The sequence below is a fragment of the Euprymna scolopes genome, chromosome 28 (genome assembly GCF_053919585.1).
Source record: "Euprymna scolopes isolate OS-2025 chromosome 28, ASM5391958v1, whole genome shotgun sequence".
Taxonomy (NCBI): Eukaryota; Metazoa; Mollusca; class Cephalopoda; order Sepiida; family Sepiolidae; genus Euprymna; species Euprymna scolopes.
The window spans coordinates 97161682-97181389 of record NC_136509.1 but is presented as its reverse complement, the minus strand read 5'-3'; the positions used below and the strand labels follow the sequence as shown (position 1 = coordinate 97181389).

Here is a 19708-nt window from a genome sequence, read left to right as displayed (position 1 = left end):
TAAATCATTCGTTGACACCTATGCTGATGACACGACCATCTATGGCAACACATCAAAGGCTGTAAATGACAAAGCTCTCTCTGATTCTCTCTCCTCTGATCTCGAATGAGTGGTTCAGTGGGGGAAGACGGTGCTGGTTACTTTTAATGCATCTAAAACCAAACTCCTATCTTTACATCATCAACGCTCTGATCTTCATCTGGCATATGTGGATGGCTCTCGTCTGGGAGAAGCCCCATGTTTTGACAAGCTTCTGGGCTTGACCTTCACTCCTGATCTGAAATGGAACACGTACATCAAGTCTGTTGCCAAGGTCGCTGGAAAGATGGTGGGATCCTTCTACCGCCCCAGAAGATATATCACTACTGATGCAATTCTCTATCTATATAAAAGCCAAGTACGTCCAGGATGGAATACTGCTGCCATATCATGGCAGGAGCTGCTAAAAACAGTCTATCCTGCCTTGACAAAGTACAAAATAGACTTCGTGGCTTAGTGGGGGATGCCCTTTTCTCTTCCCTGCAACCTCTCTCCCACAGAAGAGACGTTGCAAGCCTATCTTTGTTTTATCGTTATTTCCATGGCAGGTGCTCGTCTGAACTCCAATCTCTGGTACCCCTCGCCAATCTTTTACAAAAAACACCCGTCTAGATGAATCCACTGTCAAAAGCTTTCCTCACTCTTTATCTATGTCTAATTCAAAACGTAGATTCCATGAACAAAGCTTCATTCTTAGAACTGCACGCCTATGGAACTCTGTTCCGTTTGCCAGCTCCCCTCCTGATTACAACTTGGATGTCTTTAAGTCCAACGTAAACAAATTCCTGATGAACCGCCCCCTTAAGTAGACACTTTAAATATCCACACTAACGTAATGTGTTTACAATAACATTTATTCCTGAGTGGCTTCCGGGCCTTGATAAGTGGTGACTACCTTGTAAAAAAAAAGAAGAAGCAAGATTAATTGATGAGGAAAATAAAAATGTGAATAAATTACAGTATTAATTAATCAAAAATCTAAATCAGAAATTATAATAAAAAGAACAATCCGCATTGGTAAGTTGTGATACAACGAAACAGTACTCTATGTGAATGAGTACATATATTTTAAGTCTCCCCCTGTATGATAAGATACATATATATGCACACACACACACACACATACACACACACACATACACACACCCACACACATATATATATAAATGTAGTTATATATATATATATATATATATAGGAACACACACACATGTATATATATATATATATATATATATATATATATATATATATTCTAGCAAATAGAGTACAGCAAAGTTCTGACCTTAACATTTGACCCTGACCTTGAAAAATTGTGTGTATCATCGCTAAGTCGGAAACCATCATCATGTCAGGTTTGGCCATGATCGCTCCGGTGGTTTAGACTGTAACAGAGTATATATACAAAGGCTCTGAACGGCGGGTTGATCTTTACTTTGGAAATGGTGTGCACCATCTCTAAATGGCAGATCATCATTATGCCAAGTTTGATTATAATTGGTTCAGTGGTTTGGACTGTAGGAGAGTTGTACACACACACACACACATATATATATATGTGTGTGTGTGTGTGTGTGCGTGCGTGCGTGTGTGTACAATACAGTATATAATAGTCAATGCAATATAATCAAATAATATTATAAATAACACCGTAAAGGTGGACAAATACCGTAACCAGCGGTCGCGAAAAACGTTTTCCACATCGTAACACGAAAAAACGTATCCTAGGGCCACTGTATCCTGGGCTTATACTCTTTCTCTCTCTCTCTCTCTATATATATATATATATAATGATGATTGCAACGTCTTGTCAGACGAGTGCCACTCCCTCAGACATTTAAAATCCGTGATTCCAAATGTCTGAGGGAGTATCTATACAAATATGATGTTACAGAGTCTTAGCTTTGTACGACAGCTAAGTCTCTCTCTCGGTTAAAAATGTTGAGATCCAGCAACAAGCAAGAGCAAGATAGCCAGCAACAAATTAAACTGCAGACCAGCTTAATGCAGGTACTGGTCTTCCGCTTTATGGTTTTTTAAATTAGAGATTTGCTTCTCCTAGAAAGGTTGCCTTCACCACGGCTTACGGGAGCTCTCTCTACCCCAATACACATATACACACACACAAATATACACGGTGCTAGTTGGCCGTTGACCCAGAAAAGAGTTCATTCGCCCTTTGGAAGGTCTTGTTTTTAATCCTTCAGGGAGACTAGCCGCCCTCCTCACCAAACAAGTCTGGTGGGGGAACCAGTTTAGTCGCCGGTGACCCGACCATGAGGCAGGTAGTACTGGGTTACATGGTACCAGTAGCATATGACATGACCTGACATAAATATAATATATATATATACATATATATATATATATATATATATATATATATATATATATATATATATATATATACATTCCATATATATATTCCAATGATGCTTACTGTTTATTTTCGAATTTTTGATAGATCAATAAATGTTGTAAACTATTCAATTTTTGTTTCATCATCAATTTTCTTGTTCCTTATATCGTTAAAACACTACCGTGTTGGAATATATAGTTAAGTGGCAGTTTTAGTCATTTAGAACTGCTTTAAAGCGTCGACTCATTTTTCAACTAAATTTTAAAAAATTATTACAGCTTATGGATCATTTTCTCAGCTTTATTGTTGATTATAACAAATTTATAACTTAAAATATTTCAGCATTAGGAATTTTTTTTTTAATTTCAATTCATAACATTATATAATCCATTCTTAATGCTGCAATATTTTAAGTTATAAATATATTATATTTTTACTAGAATATCTTGTCCTTTTCTTTTCCAGTTTTAACAACTAGTCCTTTACTTTTCCATGTTTAAGCTTAACCATATTACTTTTCATGCTCACATTTTTCTATTGTAATCTATGTAATTATAAAACTCAAATGATCTTGTAACGGGTGTCGTAACCCAACATCCGGTTTATGACTTCCGCTTGCGCATGCGTACATAAACATAAACCCATAACAGCGTAAACAAATAAAAACAAATCGCTGGATCGATTTCGTTCGAACAAAAGGGCGTCCTTAGAAAGGCGAATATCTTAAATTTATTGAATAAAAAACTTCAAGATATGGGAACCAAACGCAAAAAAGTGTCCCATTTCTTTTTCGCGTTTAAACTATCCAAATAAAATATTGTTAATACTTTCTAGTTTTTTTTTTACATCGTTCATTTCCGTATTATGACTTTGACAACCATAAGAGCATTTTACAATGGCGATTTGCCCATCGCCTTCATTTTTTTAAATTTATTCTCCATTTTTTAATACACCTTTCTTAAAAAAATTCATACATTTTCTTCTACACTACCAACATAAATAAATAACCCCGAAAATATATTTTTTTAAATTGCGTTACAAATAAATAATCAACGCGACAATAAAACGTATTGTTTTACTGTGTACGTTTTCAGTGTCCCAATTGTTTTTTGGTTTATTTTTCGCATTTAAATTAAAAGATATATAAAAATTTGAATTTAACTTTATTATGGTATCTGTTCAGTGCACATTTACCTATGTGTATGGCAAACCACTTATAATTTAATGGCTGCAAGTTTTTTTTTCAAAAATAAATAATTATAAACAGAATGACTCATAGAAATCTATCTATATTCTTTTTTCATTTTAATATACTTTCATAGAAATGTTTCTATTATATCACAAAAAAAAAACTATTTTCTTTAAGTCACAAGTGTCACGCTCATGAATTAATTCTGGTCCTGGATATGACCTTAAACTATATCCAATTGGGAGGCCTCAGCTTGCGGGCTTTGGGGAGTGTGGAGCCACCCTTTAATTGCCATTGCTCCCAGGTCCACTCTAACCCCGAGTAGTAGTACTTGTTAGGGTCCTAACCATCGGTTAAATAGAAACCGATTTGAAAACAACAAACATTTTTCTTCAAAATCTTTGGATTCGGCATTAAATAACCTGAAAAGGGTTGATATACAAAAACAACCAATCATACATTAATTCCATAGCTAATATAACATACTGACCCAACGGGTCACGGGTAGTCCAGTATATACAGGATGACTAAAAATGAAATACAAAAAATAAATGGAGGCCATCTAGAACATATGCTGTAGAACGAAAAAAAAAGGCCAAAGACCCTAGTGATTTGATGTGATGTTTGGAATATAATAAACTAGTTATGACCAAAGTTTCACTTCATTCGGACAAAGCACTAAGAAACGGGGCCTAATTAGAGTTGGGCCCGTTTTTTGTAGGTCACCCTATATATATATATATATATGTGTGTGTGTGTGTGTGTGTGTGTGTGTGTGTGTGTGTGTGTGTGTGTGTGTGTGTTTCTGTCAGATAAGATAATTACGGAGAAAAATTTTTCAATAAAATTTGTTCTATTGCATAGCGAGGAATGAGCGATCCCGTTTAAAATATGTGGGAGATGATGACTTACGTACGAACATGTAATTGGTTTGTTCTATTACACAGATTATTTTTAAAAGCATATTAGTAGTAGTAGTAGTAGTAGTAGTAGTAGTAGTAGTAGTAGTAGTAGTAGGTGATAAGGAGAGTGCCTCTTCAACATCTGAGAATAAGCTCAACCAAAAGCAAAATAAAAGATCTAAACGATAAACCATAAACGCTGGAACAAAACACTCGACAAAATCCAGCCTCGAGATATCCGTGCCAATTCTTCACCATCGATCTATCGATCCTGGTTCGCCCTTGCCGTCTGCGAATCGAAATAAGTAATTATTGAACCGGAGGAAGCCGACATGATTAGCACCAGATGCTTCCGGGTGGCCGACTGGTCGGATACACAAATTGTCTCACCCAGTTGGCTGGTCAGGAAGAAGTGATTCCCGTGGCCATACACGATTTATGAGAGCGAAGGTGGCGGAAGGGGAGAGCAAGAGAAAGGGGGGGAGTCAAACCAGGAAATGTCGATTTTGAGAAACGATCGAGTCGAATTCGAGAAATCGTAATCAGATAACTGAATTATTGGGACCTCCAGTCGATAATCAAAGGTCGACATAAGTGTAATGACAATATCTCGACGAAAGTTTCTATAAAGATTTCGATTTTTTAGGTTGTCTGAAAGTAATACACTTCACAGGCATTTATTTATCAAAACAAGACATATATAATAAAGCACGGACCAAATTATCTATAATTTTTATCCACCCATTCTAAACACTAGTATAATCTAATAATACGTTCTTTTTTATACCTTACGATATACGACATAATCACGTTGACACACCTATGCCCGTAGCTAAAAATAATTAGTATACATTTATAAAAATAGTATATATATATATATATATATATGACAGTATTGCTAAATTCATAGTTATAAATATTTATTTTTCTCCGCATATGAAAATGTCGGTACATTTTCTACAGATCTATTTTGTTATGCAGGAACAATCATTTATCATTATGTCAATATCGAATTTTTACGTGCGTATACTCCTCTCTCTCTCTCTCTCTCTCTCTCTCTTTCTCTCTTTCTACTTCTCTCTCCCTCTCTGTATGTCTGCCTCTCTCTCACTCTCTCTCTCTTCTCTCTCTCTTTCTCTCTCTTTCTCTCTCTCTATATATGTATATATGATTACTTCATTTTATCACATAAATTAACATACGAAATATAATTTTATGCATAAATTTTTCAATATTTACTTCAACAGTTCTCAATACATAGGTAGAGGTAGGTACTAAGTTATGAAAATATAGCGACTCCTAACGACAATTAAACGCAGAATATTCTATGTAGCGTAGAAACATATGTAACCAAACAGATAAAACGGTAACAAAAAAAATAATACAGACGCACACGCACACACACACACACACACACACACACACACACACACACATATATATATATATATATATATATATATATAGTGGATAATCCTTAATCCGCGGAGTTTCGAAGAAATACTTTCCTTCTCATCAGAGGGTAAGATTTAGTAAACTGCAGGTACGGATTTTGCTTGCAAAAGTATTTGATGAAACTACAAGTAAGTCATACGGCTTACTTAGTAACAAATAGTGAAGCAGAGGGAATAGGGTGAATAAAAAGATGATTTTACGTGAATGGATAGTCTGGTGAAGGATATATATATATATATATATATATATATATATATATATATATATAACCAGAGAGAGAGAGAGAGAGAGAGCGAAAAAGAGAGAGCGAAATAAAAAGACACAACTCGAGTTATGTGTTCATCAACGTTTTGTCTTTATTTCGAGACTTCCTCTGGATGAATGAAATAAAAACGAAACAAAACGAAATAAAGAGAAAACGTTGATAAACAGATAACTCGGTTGGTTCCTTTTTATATCTCTATGTTGTCGGCATACTATATATATATATATATATATATATATATATATATATATATATATATATATATATATAAGTGAAATATATAAGAAATTCGATTTATTTGTTATCTGGTAAAAATAGCTGCTAACGTGTCAAAATTGAAAAACTGAAACATGGCAGACGTAATCGACTAAATGGATAAGACTCATACGCATGCGCGTTTAACTACGTCAATATTTTAAGTTTTGGTATCTATGTGGACTTTTCTCAAATGGTAACGAATAACGTTTTAGAGATCAGTATTTTGGTTTTGATTCTTGCTGGTGACACTGAAATCATACATTTTTAACTTTTGAAATCGCTGATATATATGGGTTATAATATAACAATCAATAGAGAACTGCCAATATAATAATAATAATAATAATAATAATAATAATAATAATAATAATAATAATAATAATAATAATAATAATAATAATAATAATAATCTTGTGGAGGCTTAGTGCCACTCAAATTCCAGTATAAACCAATGTCTACTGCCAACAAGAAATCAATGGTAAGAGGCTGTTGCGATGATGCAAATTTATTTGCAAATGCTATCGAAGGAGGAGGAGAGAGCTGGACGTCTGGGAAGACTTGTTGTCATTCAGCTTCCAGAGAACATCACAGGTCTCCAATCAGATCGTTTGTTGCCTTGTATGAAAGCTCCATGTGAGCCAATAATAATAATAATAATAATAATAATAATAATAATAATAATAATTATTATTATTATTATTTTTATTATTATTATTATTTTTATTATTATTATTATTATTATTATTATAAATCTGCATGAATTAAAATATCATATTTAAAGGTAGTTTACGACCGGGCAACGCCGAGCAGCGTTCTAGTTGTAAATAAATACGAATAGGATATTGCACAGATCGTAGGCATTCTATATATTCTCAGCACGATGCGATTCTTTTCACACGAAAATTTACGTGAGCAGAAACGGACGATGTCGTAATCCAGTTGTCTGCTTCTTTGAGATTCAATAATCGACTCAAAAAATAAAATATAAGAAAAATCGCTTCGTCTTCCTGTTTGCCAATGTTACGCTTTCGTCTTGCGGCTTTTTTATAGACTTGAGCAGATTTCCGTTAATGTGTATCGATATTAAAACGTTTTCATGCAGTTTTTGTTGGGAACAAAGCAGATATTATGATTACATTGTTCTTCACGTCCATAAATCTATTTTGAGCCCCCCTCCAAAAAAAAAAAAAAGAAAATGGCGTCGACCATCGTTAACGTCGGAATGCTGCAAATGTCAGTTTGCATGAGTTAGTAAATGAGGAAAATTGCGAGAAAACTCATGGAAACATTTTTAGCAGGTTTTTCTCCGGCCTCGAGATACAATGGTTTTCTCCTGCGAAGATCTCTGTTAGAGAATTTATTTTGAAGCCAAGTTTGCGCAATCACTAACTACACCTCTCCCGAACCGATATTGCTTCAGTCCGGAAGGATTGGAGGGAGGCGTGGGAAATCAGGGTCCTCCCTCATTAATATTCCTAAATAGTCACCTATTTAGAACTGACCACTAATCGGCACGATGGAATTTAGATTACGTCAGTAAATATACAATAATCTATATATCTATAAAAGTGAGAATATGTGTGTGTGCCGATACTTCTCAACCTATGTACTCGTTGAATTTTCGATCTACAAACTTGAAATTTAGTACATAGGATATTCAGAAATGTGGAAAACTTTTTCATCGGTTTTCATCCGAAAAAAAAGCTGGTGAAGGGGTCAAAATCAAAAAAATGTTACGTGAGGTTTAATCAGATTTTTATATCTTTGTCAAATGTTTCATGACTGCGCATGTGCGAATAGTTCACATAACAGCTTCCTTATGGTAAAAATAAGTAGGTTTTAAATAACTTTTTAAATATCATGTCAAGTTGGCTTAGTGGTTATTGTACTTGACTCACTGTTTTTTTTTTTTTGTTTTTATGTTGTTGTTTTTTACTCACAAGAAGTGAACTGTTTAGAAAAAAACATAATACTCGCATGCACAAGTCTCAATTTCTGTATGAATTAAGATATAATATGTGTATCTAACGACCGGTTTTCTCTTTCTTTCTTTCTTTTTTTTCTTTTTTCTTTTTTTTTTTTTTTTTTTTTTTTTGATCATCTACTAGTTGGGCAGTTGTGGCAGCTGTGTACAAATCCCAAGAGCGGTAGGAGGCTTCCATCATGTCTGAAGGTGACACAATGTTCAACGACCGTGATCGGAGATGCGCCGCTGTACAACTCATGCTCTTTACCGATCCAAGTTATTATTACAGGACCATTACCAGCACCCTTAGAATGAATCACTGGATTGCCACGAATAAAAGGAACGTGTCCAGGGTGATGAAAAAAAAGTTTCTGGCCACGGTTATGGTCTTTGGTGCGGTTTCAAGTGAGGGTCACATCATGCCACCTCACATCTTTGAAAGTCAACACTAAAGTGTAGATAGATGTGCTGAAGAATGTGGTGATCCCCTGGTGCAATTATATGGGTGTGGCAGACCCTGGGTGTGGCAGACCCTGGGTGTGGCAGACCCTGGGTGTGGCAGCAGGACTAGACACCGGCCCACGTCAAGAGAGACCCATGTTTTGCTTCAGAAGGAGTGCTATGATTTTGTACCTTTACCTCACTGGTCCCCCTTCTCCTCCAACCTCACCCCGCTGGACTACTTTTTTTTGGTCATACATCGAGAATATCACCAACATGACCTCCCACAACACCAAAGTCAGCCTAATTGCTGCCATCTGCAGAGTATTTGTAGAGATCCTGCTGATGCTTGTGGAAAAGGCATGCTCCTAGTTCCGGACCCGTATCAAGGCGGTGATTGAGGTTGAAGGCGGTTGCATTAAATAAATGTCAGCTCTACTACATAATCAAGTTACCTGAATTGATTTTTTTCAATAAAAGTTTTAAAATAAAGCTGTGGTGTTGTTGTTCTTAGTGCGACAGTTTTATCGTTCCACTTTGTAGAAGTTGAAATTAGAAGAAAAAAAAAATCGAAACAAAAAAAAAAATTTAGAAACGGAAAGTGGAAGAAAGCGAGAATTAAAGATGTAAATGTGACAAAAGCAGAAATGAACTGAAAGCCAAAAAGGAAATTCCATAAAAAAAATTAACAATCGGTGCGTCAACTATTTTGAAAAATGGGAAAGAAAGGAATCTAATAAAAATAAAGAAACTGACACTTTTCTGACGACATTTAACCGAGTTTTTTTATTTATATATTTTTTTTTCGACATTTAATCAGCGGTTTTCATATCTTTACTGGTTTCAGTTTAGAAATTTTCTTAAGGATTTTTTTTCTTTTTCAATCTCGCACAACGCATACTGCGATATTTCAGCGCAAAAGAATGAGAACGATTGGGAACATTATGACCTTTGTAATGAAGTTGAGTTACGATTAAAACGATGGTTTATATATATATATATATATATATATATATATATATATATATATATATATATATATACGAGCAAACAGTTAATAAAACATGTTAAAAAACACTTTGAAATGAGTTAACAACATATTTAATCTGAAAAGGAAACACTAGATAAGTGTATAGTCCTTAATCCGCGGAGTTTCGAATTTAATTGTAATTTTTATTTTATATATATATATAATTATATATATATAATTTTTATTTTATATATATATATATATATATGTGTGTGTGTGTGTGTGTGCATATATATTTATACATATATATGTGTATATACATATATGTATATATATATGTATATATATATATAAATATGTATATATATGTATATATATATGTATGTGTGTGTATATATATACGTATGTAAATATATATATATATATCTGTGTGTGTGTGTGTGTGTGTGTGTGTGTGTGTGTGTGTGTGTGTGTGTGAAATGGAGTCTCCCGTCGAATTTTGACATATGAGATTCAGGCAACCAAATTGTCGTTAATCTACACAGATGAATTTTTCATAGTTGTGAAGCTTTTAAGTAGAACCATCCACACTTTTCCGGACAACTGTTAACCTAAATCGGTGCAAATGATTTACACAAGACAAAACTGAGGATAGACCTCACGTTTTATATCAGAACTTTCCTTAAAAAAGACTAAGAGTGCATATGTCGCAGTGATTTAAAACTGGATACTAACCTGGAATTGTCTACGTCGCTGTGCAATACATACAGCGTCTAGTATTCCAAAATTATTACTCATCCAGTTTTGTCAGGCTCACATTGCTTAGAAACAATAATCTAACGAGAACCGGTGTATCCAGCGTGTTATATATATATATATATATATATATATATATATATATATATGTATATATATATATATATATATATATTCATTGTCCTTTCTTGTCACTCTTAATCTCTTTCTACTCCTCTCATTCACCCTGTTAAGTTTTGACATTCTCTTTTCCCCGTATCGCCTTCTATTTTAAGTCTAAAATGTCACTTAATATTACCCCTCCCACTTAAATATATCGTTTTAATATTTTATTTTTAGAAATAAAAATTATATATTTTACTTCTTTCATTTGAGAGCCAAGCCTTCGTTAGCAAACAATTTTTTATTGCGTTGCCTGACATTTAATTTTGTTTTCTTGCAAACCAATTGGTCGAAAAATTTGCATGTTTAGTGTAGCGACTATGTAATTTCTGCCTATATGAATAAAAATATAGTTTGCCCTTTTGTGGTGAGCACTCTTAATAAATTCGTTTAAATTCGTGGGTTTTATCTCCTGAATACCTTTATATATATCTATAATATAAAGTTGAATGTCTACGTGTGTATGTGTGTGTGTGTGTGTGTGTGTGGTCACGAATAGGCTCCTATATGGTTGTACTATTTTAAAAATCTGATTACATATAATGATAGAAGATGTATAGAGACACAGTATGTTTTATCTGGCAGAAAAGTGGTTCATTAAAATTGTGGGGTCTCCGTTCGCGCCTGGTCCACAAAGTATGGAAATAAATAATTTAAAAATTAAAAAAAATGTTTACAAGTGTTTTTTTTTTATATAGATGTACATAAGAATACTTTGATAAGTATCTTTAACTTAATAGGAATGGTATACTAAAATGGTGGGGTCTGCGTTCGCGCTTGGCCTCCATAAAATGAAAATAGGCACAAACTTTAATAAAAACTTTTCATATCTATCTGCGTAAGTATACTTTGATAATTATGTTTCAGTTTGAAAAAATATGGTATAATAAAATTATGGGGTGTTCGTTCGCACCTGACCTCCATAGAATGGAAATATGTCACAAAGTTTAACAAAGTTTTTTAATATAGATCCAGAGAATATTGGGTATAAGTGTTTCAGTGTGAACAGGTAATGGGGTTTATCTATTTTATTTTTACTTTCATTATATTTTGCTTTGGGTTTGATACCACCAAATTCAACCCAAGATGTACAACCCCTTCCTTTTCATAACCCATCATACTTTCATAAATCAGAGTCCATTTTCTGTAGGCTGTTTTTGAACCCAGTCAACGACGGGTACTTTTGCTAGTATATATATATATATATATATATATATATTTCTATATGAGGAGAAAAAACTACTGGGGTACTATGTAGGGATTTGGGCAGCAAGATGTTGGTTCACGTTCCATTTGAACTTCTGCATGTCAGTACAGTTGGGGAAGCAGTGACCTGGAATGGAATTCCAAAGTCTAGCGGTTCTGGGGAAGAAACTACCGGAGTAGAAAGATCTTTTACATCTAGGGATCTCTACAGTGTGAGGGTGGGATTTTGCAGCTTGTCGGGTCTGTCGAGGGTGTTCACGTCGTGGGGGCACAAGTGCTTGCAGTTCATCAGAGCATTCACCATTATAATACTTGTAGAACAGGCAGAGGGATGCAACGTTTCGTCGATGGGACAGAGGCTGAAGCTTAGATGCCAGTTTAAGGCCTATCAGATTTGCGACTCTCTTTTGAACCTTGTCAAGGAGCGAGAGACTAGTAGCCTATGCACCAGCCCAAATATGACAGCAATACTCCATACATGGGCGAATGGTTGCCTTATAGAGGTACAGGATACTTTCGGGTGTTAGTAGTTTTCTAGCACGGTAGAGAGAGAGCTCACCTTTCTTGCAGCGGCCCTGGCACTGCCCTCGATGTAATTGTTCCAACTCATGTTTCCTGTGAACGTTAGGCCAAGGAGCTTGAAAGACGTACTCTCAAATAAAGAGTCGTTGGCCATTGCTATAGGTGGTAGAGAAGGTTTCTTGTAATTATTGAATGAAACCAGTTTAGTCTTGGCGGCATTGAACGTGACCATCCATTTTTGTCCCCATTCCACTACTGATTGGAGGTCATCCTCTAGTGTTTCTGCCATTACTTTAGATATATGTTCATTTGTTTTCCTGTCGTGCCTGCTATAGAGTGTGGTGTCATCAACATATATACCCATCTCAGAGGCAATTTTGTCGGGGAGGTCATTTATGAATATCAGGAACAGTAGAGGTCCAAGGATAGATCCCTGGGGCACTCCCGCATTTATATCATATTGTTTAGATGTACGACTGTCGAGGACAACCTGGATTTTTCTCTTATCTAAGAAGGATTTAATTATGTTAAGTATTCTATAAGTGATACCGTATGATCTAATCTTCCTGAGGAGACCCTCATGTCATACCCTGTCAAAAGCCTTAGATATATCTAGAGCTACCGCTCTGCTCTCTCCCGCTTTGTTCAGTGAATGGTATATTATGGTAATTTAAAAGTATATGTATATATATATATATATATATATATATATATATATATATATATATATATATATATATATATAAGATAGAGAGAGAGATAGGGAGGAGGAGGAATAGAGAGAGAAATACATATACAGCATATATATATATATATATATATATATATATATATATATATATATATATATATATTGGCTAATTTGGGGAGAATGAGTAAAAAAAATGAATGGAAATTGAGTTAATATTATTATTCCAACTTCAACAAATCCATAATAAATACCAAGAATGAAATAAAATATATATATAAGCACAAAAAGAAAAATTTAAATACAGCCATTTTAAAATAAAATAACATACAATCTCGGAATAAATGTTAAATGGGTAAAAACACAATACTAAATACACTTCAGTTTTGACTAAATCTAAACCAACACTTTGCTAGCATAAATATGTTCATTTTCTAAAGATAGGTTCTTAATCACCTCTTTTTACCCATATAATAACTTTCTCTTATTGTTGATGTACACGTATAGTAGGGTCTCACTATAATAAGCACATTAACATAATACACTTTAATTTCTCACATGTAATTTGCACTCCGAGATCTTGTTAGTATTCCAAAAACATTTAGCTTCCCAATTGAAGAAGTTAAAATTTCGCCCCTATCTACCAACCAGAAAAGGAGTAAAAATTCTCCATTGCAAGGTAATCTCCAGATCCGAACATATAAACAAGATAGAACTTATACTCAATGATACGTCATCCCTGTTGGTACTAAAGTAATTCAATTCTATAACCCTAGTTATACAATCCCATTCTTCTCATCTCCTTAATGTTAACTAGCAGTGCAGGGGCTAAATATCATTTATGATAAACGTAGCTATGCTACATACACTAATTATTATTATAATTAATAGTGTTGACTATTGGTAAACTTCTTTATGTCTAAATCAATACATTCGTATATATGAGGTTATATGTAGGTATAAAAGGGTATATGTGTATATGTAGGTATATATGGGTGTGTATGTACCTATATATGGTGTAAGTGTGTATACGTGTATATGCTGCATGGCTGCGGGTATATATGTATGTATGCGTGCTTGTATTTGTACGTGTGTGCATGTATGTATATATATATATATATATATATATATATATATATATATATATATATGTATTCATATGTTTCTATGTAACAATCATGGGCCCAACTCTCTTCCTGATCTACATCAATGACCTCCCTAAACACATACTTATCATTCGTTAACATCTATGCTGATGACACGACCATCTACGGCAACACATCAAAGGCTGTAAATGACAAAGTTCTCTCTGATTCTCTCTCCTCTGATCTCGAGCACGTGGTTCAGTGGGGGAAGACGAGGCTGGTTACCTTTAATGCATCTAAAACCAAACTCCTATCCTTACATCATCAGCGCTCTGATCCCCATCTGGCATCAATTGGGATGGATAGCTCTCGTCTGGGAGAGACCCCGTGTTTTGCAAGCTTCTGGGCTTGACCTTTACTCCTGATCTGAAATGGAACACGTACATCAAGTCTGTTGCCAAGGTCGCTGGAAAGATGGTGGGATCCTTCTACCGCTCCAGAACATACTTCACTACTGATGCAATTCTCTATTTATATAAAAGCCAAGTACGTCCAAGGATGGAATACTGCTGCCATATCTGGGCAGGAGCTGCTAAAAACAGCCTATCATGCCTTGACAGAGTACAAAATAGACTTTGTGGCTTCGTGGGGGGTGCCCTTTTCGCTACCCTGCTACCTCTCTCCCACAGAAGAGACGTTGCGAGCCTATCCTTGTTTTATCGTTATTTCCATGACAGGTGCTCGTCTGAACTCCAATCTCTGGTCCCCCTCGCCAATCTTTCACGAAAAACACCCGTCTAGCCGAATCCACTGTGAAAAATTTCCCCCACTCTTTATCTGTGCCTAAATCAAAACGTGGATTCCATAAACAAAGCTTCTTTCTTAGAACTGCACGCCTGTGGAACTCTGTTCCGTCTGCCTGCTTAGACTACAACTTGCAACTACAACTTGAATGTGTTCAAGTCCAACGTAAACAAATTCATAATGAACCGCCCCCTTAAGTAAACAGATCATCAAATCTCCACACTAACGTACTGTACTTGCAATAACCCTTATCCCTGAGTGGCTTCCGGGCCTTGATAAGTGGTGACCACTGTGTAAAAAACAAAAAAAACATGTGTGTATTTGAATGCATGTGTAGAAAGCATTCCAAGTTAAATATTATCAAATAGTATAATGTCATGGATATTACTGATTACTTTTAAACACTTTTCAGTAAGGTATTATTATCACTTAATTATTTGGTTTTAGTTTTATTTAACATTGAACTATTACCATAAGGATTATAAAATAAAGATAATACGTTCTATTTATAATCTTGGCCTTGGTTTTACAATTCGCTCATAAACATTACTAAATTCTAAACCTTTATTTCAATACTCCGTTTTAAAGGGAAACTATAAATACGTATAAAATTAAAAATAATAGCACCTCATTGATAGTATATATAATTTGAGTTGACTGAACAAATTCGATTTAATCTGACAAAGGAATTTAAAAGGAAGATAAATCCTGAAAAAAAAACGCATTATTCAATTTGTGTCTTTTACCCATTCCATTATGTTATTTTTATTTTATTTTTATTCTTATTTCTATTTCCTTCTCGCTAAACCCTCTCCATCCCTGACCCAGTCTCTAAAACCAGTACACAACCTGACCTCAATTAATCGACCGGTCAAACTTTTTTATGAGTCTTTGAATTTTATTTAAAGAGATATCCATTCTGCTGTGTATATATGTGTATATATATGTGTATATATGTGTGTGTATGAGTATGTATTGTGTTTTCATGTATATGTGGATATATGTGAACATGTGTTTCATTTCATTTCATACCATTCACCACTACCTACTCTCCCTATAACTAATATCTCGCCCCACTAAAATATTTTCACTTTGACTTTCCATGTCTCACTGACTTTAGCAAATAGCGTACCTACCTTTATAAATATTTGCTAATATTTTCTCTCCTCTGATGAGATGGTAGACATCGAAAACCTATAGGTTAAGGAGATTAATATACTAAAGTATTCTTTGTCTTGATTAGACTAATAAAAATCTTTGATATGAAACTCAACCACTTCATTTCAATAAGGGTTTTTTGAAATTCATTGAATCACAATTTAATATATATATATATATATATATATATATATATATATATATATATATATATATATATATATATATAAACTAATGAACCTGGCTAATACCAAATTGGTGACCATTACTGATTAGGCGCTGTATATATTACGCCGAGGCGGTTAGTATCTGGGGGCACGTCTAAAAACTATTACGACAGATGACCGTCCGTCTTCGTTAATACATACATATATATATATATATATATATATATATATATATATATATACTTAAAATAAATATTAATAAATATTTTGTATGCATACAAACACTAGTGTTTTATACTCACGCAATCATCAGTGTCGAAGGTGGTCGAAGGTGATAATCACTGCTGGTCGGGAGATTCGAATCCAGTTACAAAGTCACTAGTGATTTCAATGGCTTGCATTCTTCCTCAAGACCACCGGAAATCAACACTAAAATGAAGAGAAATTAAGTGATTGTAAGATGTCAAATCAGCAGGCATACATAGTAAACAGTTAGAGAGTATTAAACGACCAGGAATCGAAATGCGTGTTAAAATACACATTAATTTGAGGAAATTGAGGAAAGTGAAAATTGCGGAAGAAGATAAATAAACACGAGGGGCCTTCAATAAGTTTCCAGACTTTTTGTACAGGCATTTAAAATTATCATAGACGCTTGAAAATTCAGTATTTTATTGCTACATATCTTATGAAGTGACTAATTTGTATGACTTCAGGTTTAAATCAAAAGCTACAGCAGGAATTGGAATACACCCTACTAAAGCTTGGTTTTCACAGCCGGTGAATTTCAAAAATGCTCTCTTAACGCGAGGAACCTTGAGAAGAATAATATTCAATCAAATTGTGTTTTAACGTTGGAAAATGCCACAGAAACGTATGGAATGCTTTAGACTGATTTTGGACCATCTTGCACGAATCAAGCATCAGATTTTTAGCGGCATAAAAGATTCAAGGAAGGCAGAGAGTCTGTAAGGAATGATGAGAGGTGTAGGAGAAGTAGGGGTGTCAGAACGCCAGGGTTGATTGGCCAAATAAAAAAAAATCATGGTTAAGGATTATCGTGTGCCTATAGAGACAATAAGTGCACAATTTGATGTCAGTGTGGGAACTGTACACACAATTAATCATGAAGAACTGAAGATGCGGAAGATTTCTGCGAATGCACCAGGCCACAACTTCATCCTTGTCACAGACTATTTGACCAAGATGGGTTTCACAACTGTCGCTCACTCTCCCTATAGTCCAAATCTTGCTTCCTGTGACTTTCGGTAAATCCCTAAGCTCAAGAAAAACCTTAGCGGCTGCCTTTATGAGACAATTAAGGAGATGAAAGAGTCTGTGACAAGGGTCTTGACACGCTCGCAAAAAAGGACTTCCATGGTCCCTTCCAGACATTGTTGGAAATGTACAAGTGCATTGCAGTCGGAGGAGATTACTTCGAAGGTGACTAGAGTGCCATGTGTGTATATCAATAAAAGTGTCCATACGAAAAAAAAGTCTGGAAACTTATTGAAGGCAGTGTTGGGAAAGTGAACAGAAGCGAAACAACGAGAGGGGGGAAGAGAGAACGAGCGAAGAGAAAAGAAAGAAGAACCAATAATAAAAGACTAATAAAAAGAAAAAAATGAATGAAAGAATGAAATAATGGAAGAATGAAATTATAAAAGACAAAAAAAAAGAAAAAATGAATGAAAGAATAAAATAATGGAATAATAAAATAATGAAAGAATGAAAGTATGAAATAAAAGACAAAGAAAAAGAAAAATGAATGAAAGAATGAAAGAATGAAAGTAAGCAAATGACTGAATAAAGGGAAAAAAGGTTAATTTATTTTATTAATTCATACAAAATCCGATTTTGCTTTTCGTCATGTCATCGTTTAATGTAACATAAAGAGGCGTAATGCCAGGTTTTCGATTCGCGCTCTTTTGACAGCATTTCAAATATGGCTTAATTGCGAGCGAAGAAAATAAAGCTGACAAAGAAATAGGGATGAACCTGTGTCGGTCGCGTTACGAACCAAAAAAAATCTCCGCGGAACCAATACGAACATTATTCCATATGAACTACGACCGTTTTATTTGCATTTCAATAAGTGAATCTAATAGAAAATGAATATCGCCTTACATTCGAGAAACGAACGAGAAAACACAGTTAAAATATCAAAGATTTCAAAAGAACGTCAAAGAGATTTTATTAATATAAAATACGAATAGAATTCTCTTACACAATTTTGGATGAATTAATTGGAATAAGAAAAATGTGTTTAGGAGTATAATTTATATACGTAACGTTTAGGAGTATAATTTATATACGTAACGTTTAGGCGTATAATTTATATACGTAACGTTTAGGCGTATAATTTATATACATAACGCTTAGGCGTATAATTTATATATGTAACGTTAAGGAGTATAATTTATATACATAACGTTTAGGCGTATAATTTCTATATGTAACGTTTAGGAGTTTAATTTATATACGTAACGTTTAAGTGTATATAAGTAACGTTTAGGCGTATAATTTATACAGGTAACGTTTAGGCGTATAATTTATATAGGTAATGTTTAGGGGTATAATTTATATAGGTAACGTATAAGTGTATTGTTTATATAAGTAATGTTCAGGAGTATAATTTATATACGTAACGTTTAGGTATACAAATTATATACGCAATATTTAGAGGTATAATTTATATACGTAACGTTTAGGGGTATAATTTATATACGTAACGTTTAGGGGTATAATTTATATACGTAACGTTTAAGTGTATAGTTTATATAAGTAACGTTTAGGAGTATAATTTATACACGTAACGCTTAGAAGTATAATTTATGTAGGGTATACTTTATTTAGCTAACGTTTAAGTGTATAATTTATACGGGTAACATTTAAGGATATAATTTATATAGGTATAGTTTAGGAGTATAATTTATATGGGTAACCTTTACAATATAATTTATATAGGTAATGTTTATGAGTATAATTTACATACCTAACGTTTAGGAGTATAATTTATATAGGTAATGTTTAGAAGTATAGTTTATATAGGTTACGTTTAGGAGTATAATTTATATAGGTGAAGTGCGGAATCCTGGAAAAGTCAAAAGCTACACAGAATTTTTTGCATTTAATCCTCGTGAAGATTCTTCAGGCTATTCTCTGGAATCGATCTGACCATAGGATTTTATGTTTACTACGTGCTGATATTGCTGATCAGCCAATCATATTTTTTCATACACCGATTTGTCGTAGCCAATATGCGCGGGTTTATCAGTCTGCCCTGTATTTATGAATTCAGGCGATCGGCCATCTT

General features: G+C 34.1%; 1 protein-coding gene across 4 annotated transcripts in view; it reads right to left on the bottom strand.

The window, feature by feature from the left end:
* The window catches only part of LOC145249747 (putative amine oxidase [copper-containing]), an 845813-nt gene that overhangs the window by 619810 nt on the left and 206295 nt on the right, over positions 1-19708 (bottom strand). For all 4 annotated transcript variants that reach the window (XM_080111658.1, XM_080111661.1, XM_080111659.1 and 1 more), the window contains one exon: positions 16695-16821. The gene's annotated coding sequence lies outside the window, so the exon portion shown is untranslated. The remainder of the gene's footprint in view (positions 1-16694; positions 16822-19708) is intronic.